The sequence below is a fragment of the Pelodiscus sinensis genome, chromosome 2 (genome assembly GCF_049634645.1).
Source record: "Pelodiscus sinensis isolate JC-2024 chromosome 2, ASM4963464v1, whole genome shotgun sequence".
Lineage (NCBI taxonomy): Eukaryota > Metazoa > Chordata > Testudines > Trionychidae > Pelodiscus > Pelodiscus sinensis.
In genome coordinates this window covers 52,592,307-52,604,700 of record NC_134712.1, presented here as the reverse complement: position 1 = coordinate 52,604,700, position 12,394 = coordinate 52,592,307, and the positions used below count along the sequence as shown (strand labels likewise).

At 42.5% G+C, this 12,394-nt stretch overlaps 1 long non-coding RNA gene across 2 annotated transcripts in view; it reads right to left on the bottom strand.

The window, feature by feature from the left end:
- Positions 1 to 317: 317 nt before the first annotated feature.
- Positions 318 to 12,394, bottom strand: part of LOC106732589 (uncharacterized) — a 76,330-nt gene continuing 64,253 nt past the window's right edge. Inside the window, exons 3-6 of one of the 2 annotated variants that reach the window (XR_001368830.3) lie at positions 10,179 to 10,322; positions 9,644 to 9,831; positions 3,090 to 3,234; positions 318 to 932 (exon numbers count right to left, since the gene is read on the bottom strand). This is a non-coding gene — a long non-coding RNA (uncharacterized LOC106732589). The remainder of the gene's footprint in view (positions 933 to 3,089; positions 3,235 to 9,643; positions 9,832 to 10,178; positions 10,323 to 12,394) is intronic. The other variant, XR_003090923.2, reaches the window with a different exon arrangement.

The window sequence follows — 12,394 nt, the reverse complement described above, 5'->3', positions numbered from 1 at the left end:
TTATTGATGGAGCTGGCTTTCTAACTGTCTGTTCTAAATGTGTGTTCAGTTCATTTTAAATTTCATATTGGGATTATATAAAAATGAATCAAAAAAAGGAAAAATTGACTCTTACTGTCAGTGTCTATATTCCAAAAAGCTTTTTAAAATCAATGGCTTCCAATGCAATGTCTACAACATCCAGTAGGCTATACTCATGGACTGATTTTCCAGCTGACTTACACCCTAAAATAAACATAGATAAGATGCTATTGAGTTTCAAAACAATGGTACAAATTTGTCTACACAGCCTTTCAATGACTAATAATGTATTTATTCCAGAAAATTCTGTTCATATTTGTTGATGACACATATCTCTACCTCCATTTTCTAGAGATAGGCAGAAAGTTAACATACACTCACAATATATTATTAAGGACATTATTGTTGGTATCCAAAGAGAAATCTTTAGACTGGGCAGACAGGCAAATTCTTCCAAGTACGGATTTGAAGTTGTCCTTAGATCTGTCAAATCTCTGGTGGAGCCTCTCTCGGTCTCTTACATCTCCTAATATTTTGCAGGCTGGCTTTGGATGCCTGGGAATGGATCACTCAGGCCTGGAGAATAGAACACAACCCATGGCTCTTATAGCTTTTTCTTTAAGATCCTAATAATGCATTTGTGTAAAGTCTTTTTTAGGTTAAACTTCAAATTTCTGTAGTAACTTTGTTTCCCTCCATGACTGGGGAATCGATGGGTTTGTGGATTATCTCCTTGAGGTTTTAGCCTTCAACAATCAAAATCCAGTTGATGTAGTATCTTTGAGGTATCTTATTTACCTGCTTCTCTGAAAATACCTTTTGATAGGATTCCCATACACATTCCTTGCTCTCTTTGGAGATGATAGGCAGATAGTGGCCTCATATATTCATATCTAAAATGTCGTATTCAGCTGTAGAGGGGACCAAAGGGGCAAAAGATACACTGTAGGTATATCACATGAAGAAAGAGAGAGCAGCCACTCTCTGACCCACCGAAGTGGATTTGGAATGGGCAGCTAGGGGGATGGGAACAGACAGAGCTAAATCAACACCAAAGAGGAGAAGTAATCTGTTACTGGTAAAAATAAGTAGCAAATTGCTTCCTGCACTTCCAGAGCTACAATTGCCCCCTCACATCTGTCCCACTCTTAAGGCAGTGCAGCTGTGCACTGCCCCTTACCCTATATTTTTTGATGCCAGCATTGACTACCACATAGTTTGGGGGCATCAGATATACTTAAAATTTGGGGAACTATTAATTTTTGCTCGTCAAACAACTGAACCAAATTATTCCAGACGACACTGAGGCACTGGCTATTGGTCTCCAAATGAGTGTGGCCTGTCTGTGCATTTCAAAGGGCCAAAAATCTTTGAAAGCTGGGGCAGTTCCAGCCTGTCTCACTCAGTGAATCGAGACAGTCCAACAACATTACATCATCCTGCTGGGTTACACATAGCTATAAGCAGGACCCTGTCTCGCAGAATAGATCTGGTTGCATAGCAGCTTTACATTTCATACATAATTTGAAGAGAAGAACAAAGCTAACCCCAGATTGCACAGTGACTTAAGCCGTTCTCTAATAAAAGAGACAGCAACTCCATGGAGTGTTTTCGTTCGGTAATCAGTGTCAGTCAGTGATACGGATCAGTCAGTACTCTTGCACAGGCAATGCATTTAAAAACTAGGTAAAAGGTTTCAATAACAAAGAGTTTCACAGAGATGTATTATACTGTTCAGCACAGCACCAAGATTCCTTCACAGAAATCAGCATTTATCGTAAGATATGTGCAACCCATCTTTACAGCAGTTTCAGGGTATTGAATGTTTCTGAATCTGACACAGTAGAGGTAATTCTTGTCCCTGTTACATTTAAAGATTACTTTGCTTGAGTTAAGGCCTCAGCTGGACAGCCAACACAGGCTGCCCCAGGGATGGAGCTGGCTCCTGTATTAGGAAGGCAGCATAAGGGACCTGCTGAAGGTAGGCAGGTGGGCCAGGTGCTGGAGTGGTCTAGGGGATAGGGCATGATCATCTGCCCCACAGGGTGGTAGACACAAGCTCCCCCTAACCTCCACTCCTGGCAGCCAACATCAGTTGCCCCAGGGATGGAAACTGGCTCCTGCATTAGGAAGTCAGGATAAGGTACACCCTGAAGGTAGGGAGGTGGAGTGGATTCTGGAGTAGCTTAGGGGATTCACCTAAAAAAAAAAGGAATGTTTTTTCATTCTGAAAGCAAAAGACCAGATGAGGACAAACCTAAACTGATGAAGTTATTACAATTTATCTCCTGTTAATTTTGAATGTATTGCAACTGTGAGTGAACAAAGGAGAAATCTTACTCTTCTTAATGATGATTCTAAACCCCTGTTGCCACAAGACTGCATAGAGCAGGTGTGCCCTCTAGAGAATGCTCCTTCATTAAGTCATATTTTTTCAAGGAAATATAATCCAATTTACTGTAATTTATATTATGCATTCTAGTTATTAGTTCAATAGCAAAATATGAAGGATAATTGATTAAATAAGACTAAGTCATATGAAATGTCTCTGGGACCAGACAAAGCATATACCAGAAGTCATCGCTGTCTGCCCTGAGTATAGCAACAACTGGTGCCTATCAGTTCCAAGCTGGTGGACTGGAAATACAGAAACATCATTAGAGCTTTCACATGTAGAAATCTGCAAGGCTCTGTCTTCCCTATTATTATATTCAACATTAATGTGAAACTGCTGTGGGAGATTGTGAAATGCAAGCAATGCATGATGGCACTCAGCTCTACATTTCCTTCTCATCCAGTAATACAGCATCATTTCAGCTGTCTGAGAGCCTTAGAGAGCTATTGCAGGGACAAGGAACAGTTCGTAGAGGGGGTAAGAACAAAGGTGCTGTTGTCAAGCAAAAGAAAACATTTTGGAGTATTAACCAATACTACTGTGTCAACCTTGATTGAAGGACAGACCTCCCCCCCCAATTTTTAGTTCAGGTCCTTCCAAACTCTTCACTATACCCAAATTGCAAAAGCTGTCAAAAATCCTTCTTCTGTTTAAAGCTAGCCAAAAGACTTACCTCATCTTGTGAGAGTCTGGCCTGGCCACAGATACTAACACTTCTCTGGTCTTCAGGCTTAATGTATGTCTTAAAATGAATGGGGTTTGTCCCTGAAGAGGTTTCAATCACTATACAGGACTGTGGAGTTCCTAGAAAGCAACACCTGTTCACATAAACAAATCAGCACAGTGCTCTAGATCAGTGTTTCCCAAATGGTGTTCTGCAGAACCCTGGGATTCCCCGAAGTGAAAATAAGGGTTTTGCGAGAAAATTCCATTACAATAACATTTTATTATTTAAAAAATAATAATATTTAAGCATTTATGAATTTTATTGAAAACAATTTTCATTTGTGTTTGCCACAATAAGTGTCCCTGTGTAATGTCAGCGTAGCCAGAGAGTGGGGACAATGATGTCACTGCTCAGTGCTGCACATTCAGTCAGTCAATGGTCTGATAGCCTGGTAGTTAAGAATATTTTTCCCTCTTTTAAAAATGTGTTGGGCAAAGCAGTACTGATTATTAATTATATAAAAACTTGACCATTACAATCAAGACTTGCCAGATATGCGAATCCAATTTTTCAGTATTAAACCAAATGTAAAAAGAATTTGCCAAGAAAAGAAGAAAAACCACTCTTTGCATTGAAAACTGCCGATATAATGCATATTAGCTCTAGAGCTTTATTTTTTGTACACATTAAATGTGATTTTTGTTTTTAAATATGTGCAATTAAACTAAATGTTGATCTCATTACCTTATTTAGCATTTGTTTATTATTATCCTTACTTATTTGTGGTCTACTTTTTCAGCTCCATATATAAGACAGTTATTAGGGGTGCTGCAAAGTTTTAAAGGGTTCCGTGGCCAAATAAAATGGGAAACACTGCTCTAGACTGGATTCCCAATGAAAATCAGATTCTTTTGAGTGATTGCACATGTCTATTCCACTGCAGGTGAGTACATGTCCAGTGGATGGTTGTCAGAGATCTTTTTCTCTCAGAGGAACCATAAGTGTGGCTTGAGTGCCATCTACTTTCCTGTCCCATCATGTGAAGGCTTAAAAAGCCTGAAGCACCCCCCTCTTTCCTTGCACCACCTCCAGTTCTTTCTTACCATTTGGAACTGTTTATAGCCTTGTTACTTCAAGGTCTTTCCTCTGCCCTTGTAAAATGTACCCAGTTCTACTTAGAATGGTTTTAGAGGCAGTCTTTTAGTCTATAGTTAAGGGAATAGTAGTTATAAGTCAGTTTTTAGCTCTCAGATGGATTCAGCTTGTGGTACTGGAAACAGTATTGGCCCCCCTTTTTTCCTTCCCAGCACAGCAAAAAGGGCAGAGAGAATGTCTATGTCTCCTCTAAGGGATTTAAACATCTATATACTAGGGATGTCAAATCCCATTTAAAGTGTTAACCAGTTAAACTGGTTAACTGGTTAACCAGGACCCTGAAGAGCATTGCAGTGGCCCCAGCTAAGCTGGAGCAGCAATACAATGGGTAGAAGGCTGCTGCAGCCAGAATGGGCAGGGCCCATCGCCCGCAGGCTGCTTAAGCCCCCCAGCCAGGCTGGAGCATCCCCTCCCCCACCCAGATCCAGCAGATAATCCAAGATATCAGACAAGACAGCTGAGAGTCATCATAATCTAAAGGATTCCAGAGAAATGCTAAATTGCTTGGGAATCTGTATACACCACTGACAAAAAGGAAAAGGTTCCAATCATAGCAGACCCACTGATACCTGGTTTTATGCCTTGATTCCAAGCTCTGTTGAGAAAAGGGGCAAAAATTACAGGAAGTGTCCACCACTTCCCTCCTGTTCTATAAATGCAGATTTTTCCCATCCAGTTATTGCATCCAACCAAGAGTTTTGATGCATAAATCCAATCCAATCTACCAATCCCCAGATTACTATTTACTCCTAACTTCTACCAGGGCTCATAGGAGCATACACTTATGTAGTGTAGCATGACAGACTGCACCTCAAAAGGCTACAAGTCCCTAGTTTAGCTGTAATCCTCATGTTGTTATCACCTAGTCATGGTGATTTGTGTAGCAATGTTAGTCTTTTCCTCCCTTGACTGGTGAACAGACCCTCTGAATGTTTTGTAGGGTTTCTCTTCACTCTCCAAAATCCAAAGCTATTTTTTCTCACAGATATATCCTCCCTCCCTTGGTTGGGGTGCACACATGAGTCATTTCAGACTCAGAGTCTTTGATATTTGCGAGAGACCTGGAGAGCTAGCCATCTTGTGTCTTTGAGCTTCTTTCCACATACTGAGTGAAAAAAAAATCTGCTAGTGTTAACAGTGAACACAGAATCTAGGTTTTATGTAAACAATCAAGAAGAAGTGTGTTCTACACAGTTGTGCCAGGAGATGATTCTCCTTTGGGAGTTCTGCACAATCAACTCCACTCACCTCGAAGCTGCTTACCTTCCAGGGCAAAAAATATGTGGCAGATCAGATGAGCAGGACCAATCATTATGAATGGCTGCTACATCTGGATATGGCCAGGTTCATCTTCTGACAATGGGGAATTCCTCAAGTTTTCAACAAGGATGAAAAGAAAGTTGCAGCCCAGGTTCACTGACAAATTCATTCTTGCTGTTCTGGAAGATCATCCTACTCTAAGCTTTCTTTCTGATTCTATTACTCTCCAGAGTCTTAACCAAGATCAATCAAGACCATGTTCACTTCATACTTACAGCATCAGCATGGCCTCAGCAGGACTGGATCTCAACCCTGTCAGTCAGACCTTCATTGTCTCTCTCACTGGATCCTGAGGTAAATTCCCTACATGGCTGCTTCCTCCACACCAGCCTGTACTCCAATTGACATCATGGATGTCACTAACACCATTAAAAGACTCACTCTAAGGAACATAAAAATGTAAGAATATAAAAACGGCCATCCTGAGTAAGTGGTGCCCCAAAGGGAATGAAGATAACCGGTAATAAACAAGTGATCTATCCCATTACCCATTCCCAGGTTCTGGCAAAACTGAAGCTAGGGACAGCATCCCTGCCCATCCTGTCAAATAGGACAAGCATGAAATATTTCTAAATAGTAGAGAGCTTCAACTCAACATATCTACCTGGGTAAAAAAAAGCCTTTTTCTACCTTGTCTAATAATAAGAAAAACCATAAAGGAGTTTGAAGAACAGCTAGCCAAAAACTCAAAAAGTAATAGCAAAATGTTTTTTTAAGTACATCAGAAGCAGGAAGCCTGCTAAGCATCCAGCGGGGCCCTTGCATGATTGAGATGCTAAAGGAGCACTCAAAGATGATAAAGTCATTTTAGAAAAGCTAAATGAATTCTTTGCTTCAGTCTTCACGGCTGAAGATATTGGGGAGATTCCCAAATTTGAGCCATTCTTTTTAGGAGACAAATCTGAGGAATTGTCCCAGGTTGAGGTGTCATTAGAGGAGGTTTTGGAAGAAATTGATAAACTGAACAGTAACAAGTCACTGGGATCAGATGGCATTCACCCAAGAGTTCTGAAAGTACTCAAATGGGAAATTACGGAACTAACAACTATGGATTGTAGCCTATCCTTTAAATCAACTTCCCTACCTAATGACCGGAAGATAGCAAATGTGAAACCAAGATTTTAAAAGGGTTGTAGAGCTGATCCTGGCAATTATAGACCAGTAAATCTGTGACGGGGGTCACCTCCCTCTGCTCGGTGGGACGTGCCCCCCTGCACTCTGAGTGCAGGGCAGGGGATGCGTTCAGCTGGCGGTCTCGAGCCACTGTGGGCTTGTCGTGCATGCGCGCTAGCGTCCCCACGGCCGGGGTCCTTAGGACCCGGCGGACGCTTGCGCTGCGGAGAAAAAGGCATCTAACCGCACTGGGGAGGGGACCTTGGTGCCTCCAGGGGGCAGTCGGTGTGGGCTGACATTATCCCCAGTTGCCAGCCCACAGGACAGGCAGCTGGCACACGCTGAGGCCATCCCCAAGCACCAGCATGAAAGGATGGCGGCAGATTTAAAAGGGAGGAGAAGCGCGCCCAAACAGGGGGAAGGATCCTGGCTGGGCTAGTAGGCCATGCTTTCCCCCCCTTCCCCAGGTGCCGAGACCACGGGGAGACACCCAAGAGATGCCCAGAGGCCAAGGGGCCAGCGCAGTGTCCTCGGGCAGCAATGAGTGGCAGTTCTCGAGCGAGGGACCCGGGACTGAGTTAGAACTCTGACGGAGCCGGAAAACTCAAATTAGGCAAGCTAGAGAAAGACTAAAAGGCAAGGCAGGGTGTAGTCAGAACCAGACTAGGGGTCCTGGTAGAACCTGCCTTGCTATAGTCAGTACCAGGCAAATTAGTTGAAACTATAGTAAAGAATAAAATTGTGAGACACATGGATGAACATAATTTGTTGGGAGAAAGTCAACATGGTCTCTGTAAAGCGAAATCATGCCTTACTAATCTGCTAGAATTCTTTGAGGGGGTCAACAAACATATGGACAAAAGGGATCCAGTGGATATAGTATACTTAGACTTCCAGAAAGCCTTTGACACAGTCCCTCACCAAAGGCTCTTACGTAAAGTAAGTTATCATGGGTAAGAGGAAAGGTCCTTTCATGGACTGATAATTGATTAAAAGACAGGAAACAAAGGATAGGAATAAATGGCAAGTTTTCCAAGTGGAGAGAGATAACTAGTGGGGTCCCCCAAGGATCTGTACTGGGACCCATCCTATTCAACTTATTCATAAATGATCTAGAGAAAGGGGTAAACACCGAGGTGGCAAAATTTGCAGATGATAACAAACTGCTCAAGATAGTTAAGAACAAAACAGACTGTAAAGAACTTCAAAAAGATATCACCAAATTAAATGGCTGAGCAATGAAATGGAAAATGAAATTTAATGTTGATAAATGTAAAGTAATGCACATTGGAAAAAATAATCCCAGCTAAACATTCAATATGATGGGGACTAATTTAGCGACAACTACTCAAGAGAGAGATCTTGGAGTCATTGTGGATAGTTCTCTGAAAACTTCCACTCAGTGTGCAGTGGCAATCAAAAAAGCAAACAGAATGTTAGGAATCATTAAAAAAGGAATAGATAATAAGACAGAAAATATCTTATTGCTTTTATATAAAACCATGGTATGCCCACATCTTGAATACTGTGTACAGATATAATCTCCTCATCTCAAAAAAAAGATATATTGGCATTGGAAAAGGTTCAGAAAAGGGCAACAAAAATGATTAGGGGTTTGGAACGGGTCCCATATGAAGAGAGATTAAAAAGACTTGGACTTTTCAGTTTAGAAAAGAGGAGACTAAGGGGGAATATGATAGAGGTACAGGCAGTCCCCGGGTTATGTACAAGATAGGGACTATAGGTTTGTTCTTAAGTTGAATCTGTATGTAAGTCGGAACTGGCGTCCAGATTCAGCCGCTGCTGAAACTGATCAGTTTCAACAGTGGCTGAATCTGGACGCCAGTTCTGACTTACATACAGATTCAACTTAAGAACCCCAGGCATCCCCAAGTCAGCTGCTGCTGAAACTGATCAGCGGCTGATTCCAGGAAGCCCCGGGCCGGGGATTCCTGTAGTCAGCCACTGGTCAGTTTCAGCAGCGGCTGACTTGGGGATGCCTGGGGCAGAGCGGCTGGGGTGCTGCTGGGTTGGTCCAGTAGCGCCGCCGCTGGACAAACCCAGCAGCACCCAAGCTGCTCTGCCCCAGGCGTCCTGATTCAGCCGCTGCTGAAACTGACCTGCAGTGGCTGAATCAGGACGCCTGGGGCAGAGCAGCTGGGGTGCTGCCGGGTTGGTCCAGTAGCGCCCAGAGCGGCGCTACGGGACCAACCGGCAGCGCCCCAGCTGCTGTACCACAGGCGCCCGGAGCAAAGCCGCGGAGCACGGGGGCAGCGGGACAGCCCAGATGCACCGTGGCTGTCCTGCTGCCCTCGGACTCCGCGGCTTTGCTCTGCTTTGCTCCCCGTCCCCCTGGTCTGCAGACCAGGGGGACGGGGAGCAAAGCGGCGGAACAAGCGGGCAGCGGGGCTTTGCTCTGCTTTGCTCCCCGTCCCCCTGGTCTGCAGACCAGGAGGACGGGGAGCAAAGCAGAGCAAAGCAGAGCAAAGCCCCGGAGCATGTGGGCAGCGGACAGCCCAGCCGTGTCTGGGCTGCCCGTGTGTTCCGCCGCTTTGCTTCCTCTCCCTGGTCTGCTGGTGACCAGGGAGAGGGCCCCGTTCGTAAGTGCGGATCCAACATAAGTCGGATCCGCGTAACTCGGGGACTGCCTGTATATGAAATCATGACTGGTATGGAAAAAGTAAATAAGGAGAAGTTATTTACTTATTCCCACAAGATAGGAACTAGGGGTCACCAAATGAAATTAATAGGCAGCAGATTTAACACAAACAAAAGGAAGATTTTCTTCACTCAGCGCAACCTCTGGATCTCCTTGCCTGAGGATGTGGTGAAGGCTAGGACCTTAACAGGGCTAGATAGATTCATGGAGATTAGGTCCATCAATGACTATTAGCCAGGATGGGTAGGAATGGTGTCCCTAGTCTCTGTTTCTCTGGAGGTGGGTGACAAGGGAGGGCTCATATGAGTATTACCTGTTGTGTTCCCTCCTTGTGGGGCATCTGGTATTGGCCACTGTCAGCAGACAGGATACTGGGCTGGATGGACCATTGGTCTGAACTAGTGTGGCCGTTCTTGTGTTCTTATGGTCCTGGCAAAAAGGTGTTCTTCCAGCAAATCTCCCGTCTTTCATATGTTGAACTATCTTCTTTACTGAAAACATCTAGGTATAGCAATTGATTGTATTAGGGTTCATTTGGCAGCTCTCTTCATTTGCCATTCATTAGTCAATAGCAGATCTCTTTTATTGAAATGCCATTGCCATCAGTTTTTTAAAGGTGCTGAACAGAATATACTCAGAGATGCAAGAACCTTTACTTCCATGGGATCTCAACGTGATATTAGCAAAGTTAATTGGGTCACCCTCTTACCAACTCGCAACTTATTCTTTACTCCACCTCTTTGCAAAGGTGGCATTTTTATTACAATTATCTAGGTGAGGAGAATGGATAATTTAAAACTTTGATAAGATAGTTTCGATATATGGTCTTCTATAAAGAAAAGACCTACCTTTGACTCACCCAAAGTTCAGGACCAAAATGGTTTTCAACTTTCACTTTCAATGGTTTTGAGTGATATCAAAGCGATATCACTCCACTCTTTAGATGCCAGAACAGGTTAAAATCATTTAGGTCTTCATCATAATTGTGCATTCTGTTGAGAGAGAGAATAAAAAGTTACCTGGAATACTCTCAGAGGATTTTTTTCTGGATCTCTTTTTGCATTAGTTGGTGTTACCAGTTGGGTGATGTCTCTTCATCAGCTATATTGCTAGCCCGTTCAACATTCAGCTTGTATACATTCAGCATCTGCAGCTTCCCTTGCACAAAAATTCCTAGTCTGTACATTTGTGAAGCACCAGTTTGGTTGTCAGAGCACAGATTTGCTTCTCTTTCCACTATCCTACATCAATCAAGGGACAATGCCAGTTTCGGGGGTGATATTCTCCAATCGCTGTTTAAATAGGCACAGGATCCAGATTGATCTATTTCTGAGTCACCTACAGTGGCATGGACATGTGCAATCATTTGAGAAAGAAGAGTTAGTTACCTGCTTTTCTGTAACTTATTCTTTGAGGGGTGTTGCACATGTCCATTCCCTCACCTTTCCTCCTTACCCTCTCTAACTGAATCTATCTAAAAAGAAAGAACTGAAGAAGGTTGGGAGTGGCTCCACCATTTATACGTGAAGTGGTTCAGGGCAGCAGAAAGTGCTAATGGCACTCCAGTGGGTACTACTGAGGGGGAAAAAAATCTCCAACAACTGTTCCCTTGGAATGTATTCAAATACAGAGGAAGGCACATGTGCAAGACATCTCAAAGAACAACAGTTACAGAAAAATAGCTATTTTTCCCAATTCCTCATTTTATTCCTCATGATGTAGGCCTCAAATATCCTAGAGAGGATATATGGGGTAAAAAAATGAATAGATAAAAGCCCACTCAGTCAATAGATAATGCTAGAAACATAGTCAGTTTTATTATGAGCCTAGGAAACAGAGAAAGAAAAAATAAGACATGATATTTTTTCTTCCTTTTTGCAGCTATTACATGTAAATCGCCCAGGAGTAGAAAAAATATATAACTTTTATTTTTTTAAGAAAATATCATAAGAATTGCTCTGATTCCATCCAAAGTGGCAATGAAATCTTTCAATATAACTATTGTGTACCATACTGAGGTAGAAATATGCAGCCAAAGTAGTAGAATTTGTGTTGGTCTTTGTCTCTGCCTGTTCAGTTTTCTGCTGAAGAAAATAATGTAGTAAATTTAGTTTGATTTTAAAAATAGCATGGTCAGAGGTTATATGAAAAAGGGAACTCGCATGTTAGAGGTGCCATCTTTTTTAATCAGATGTCCTGTGAAATTAATGTCACTAAGGACTGGCTTCTTGCTCCTCAGGAATGCATCAGTATTGATATTTTGCTACCATTGGTGACCAGGGTTTTAGCACTTCTTTTTTGAGAGTGCCAGCTGATGAAGCCATCATTTGATATCCACAACCGGGTCAATTTCTTTCACATTATGAGGAAAGATTATGCCTCACATTATGGGGAAAGATTACAGAGAGGATAGTGAAACAATTACAGTTGAATCTTCATGTGCCCTTAACAGCCATTACCCTGGTTTAAGGTGTAGGTTTAAAATGGAACTGAAGCTGTATAATGTTTCCTATACCCACATGGCAATGGACAGAGGCAAAATGTGACTGCTGATGTTTTTAGAGTTATGCAACAGTCTTTGAGCCTTTGTTGATAGACTTGCAGAATTTGGCAGAAATAGATGGGAAGGTTCTTCACTGTATTTTGTTCTTCCTCCATGAGTGATACTTGATGGATGAGTCTGAACTAGCTTAGGTTCACTCTGGATGATTCAGAGAACATATGTGTAAGATACTGTGTGAGAGTATGTACCTTCTGTGAATGTACCTTCTGTTCTAGGGTGTATACAACCTATGTCAGTTCTGCTTGACTCCAGCAGATCAGAGTGAAACTTCAGGTATCAGATTGTGGCAGAGTGTCTCTTTTAATGTATCATTGCTAGAGGGGCTTCATCCATACCTTCTAATATTGACCTGACTACAGTAATCTAGGATTTTATATCCTCAAGACCAGATGACTGCAAAACACACTCTTTGCAGACTATTCATTAACAGTATCTAAACACTTCCACTAGTGCACTATTTAGTGACCTTTCTCTTCAATGGGGACATTCACTATAATTCTA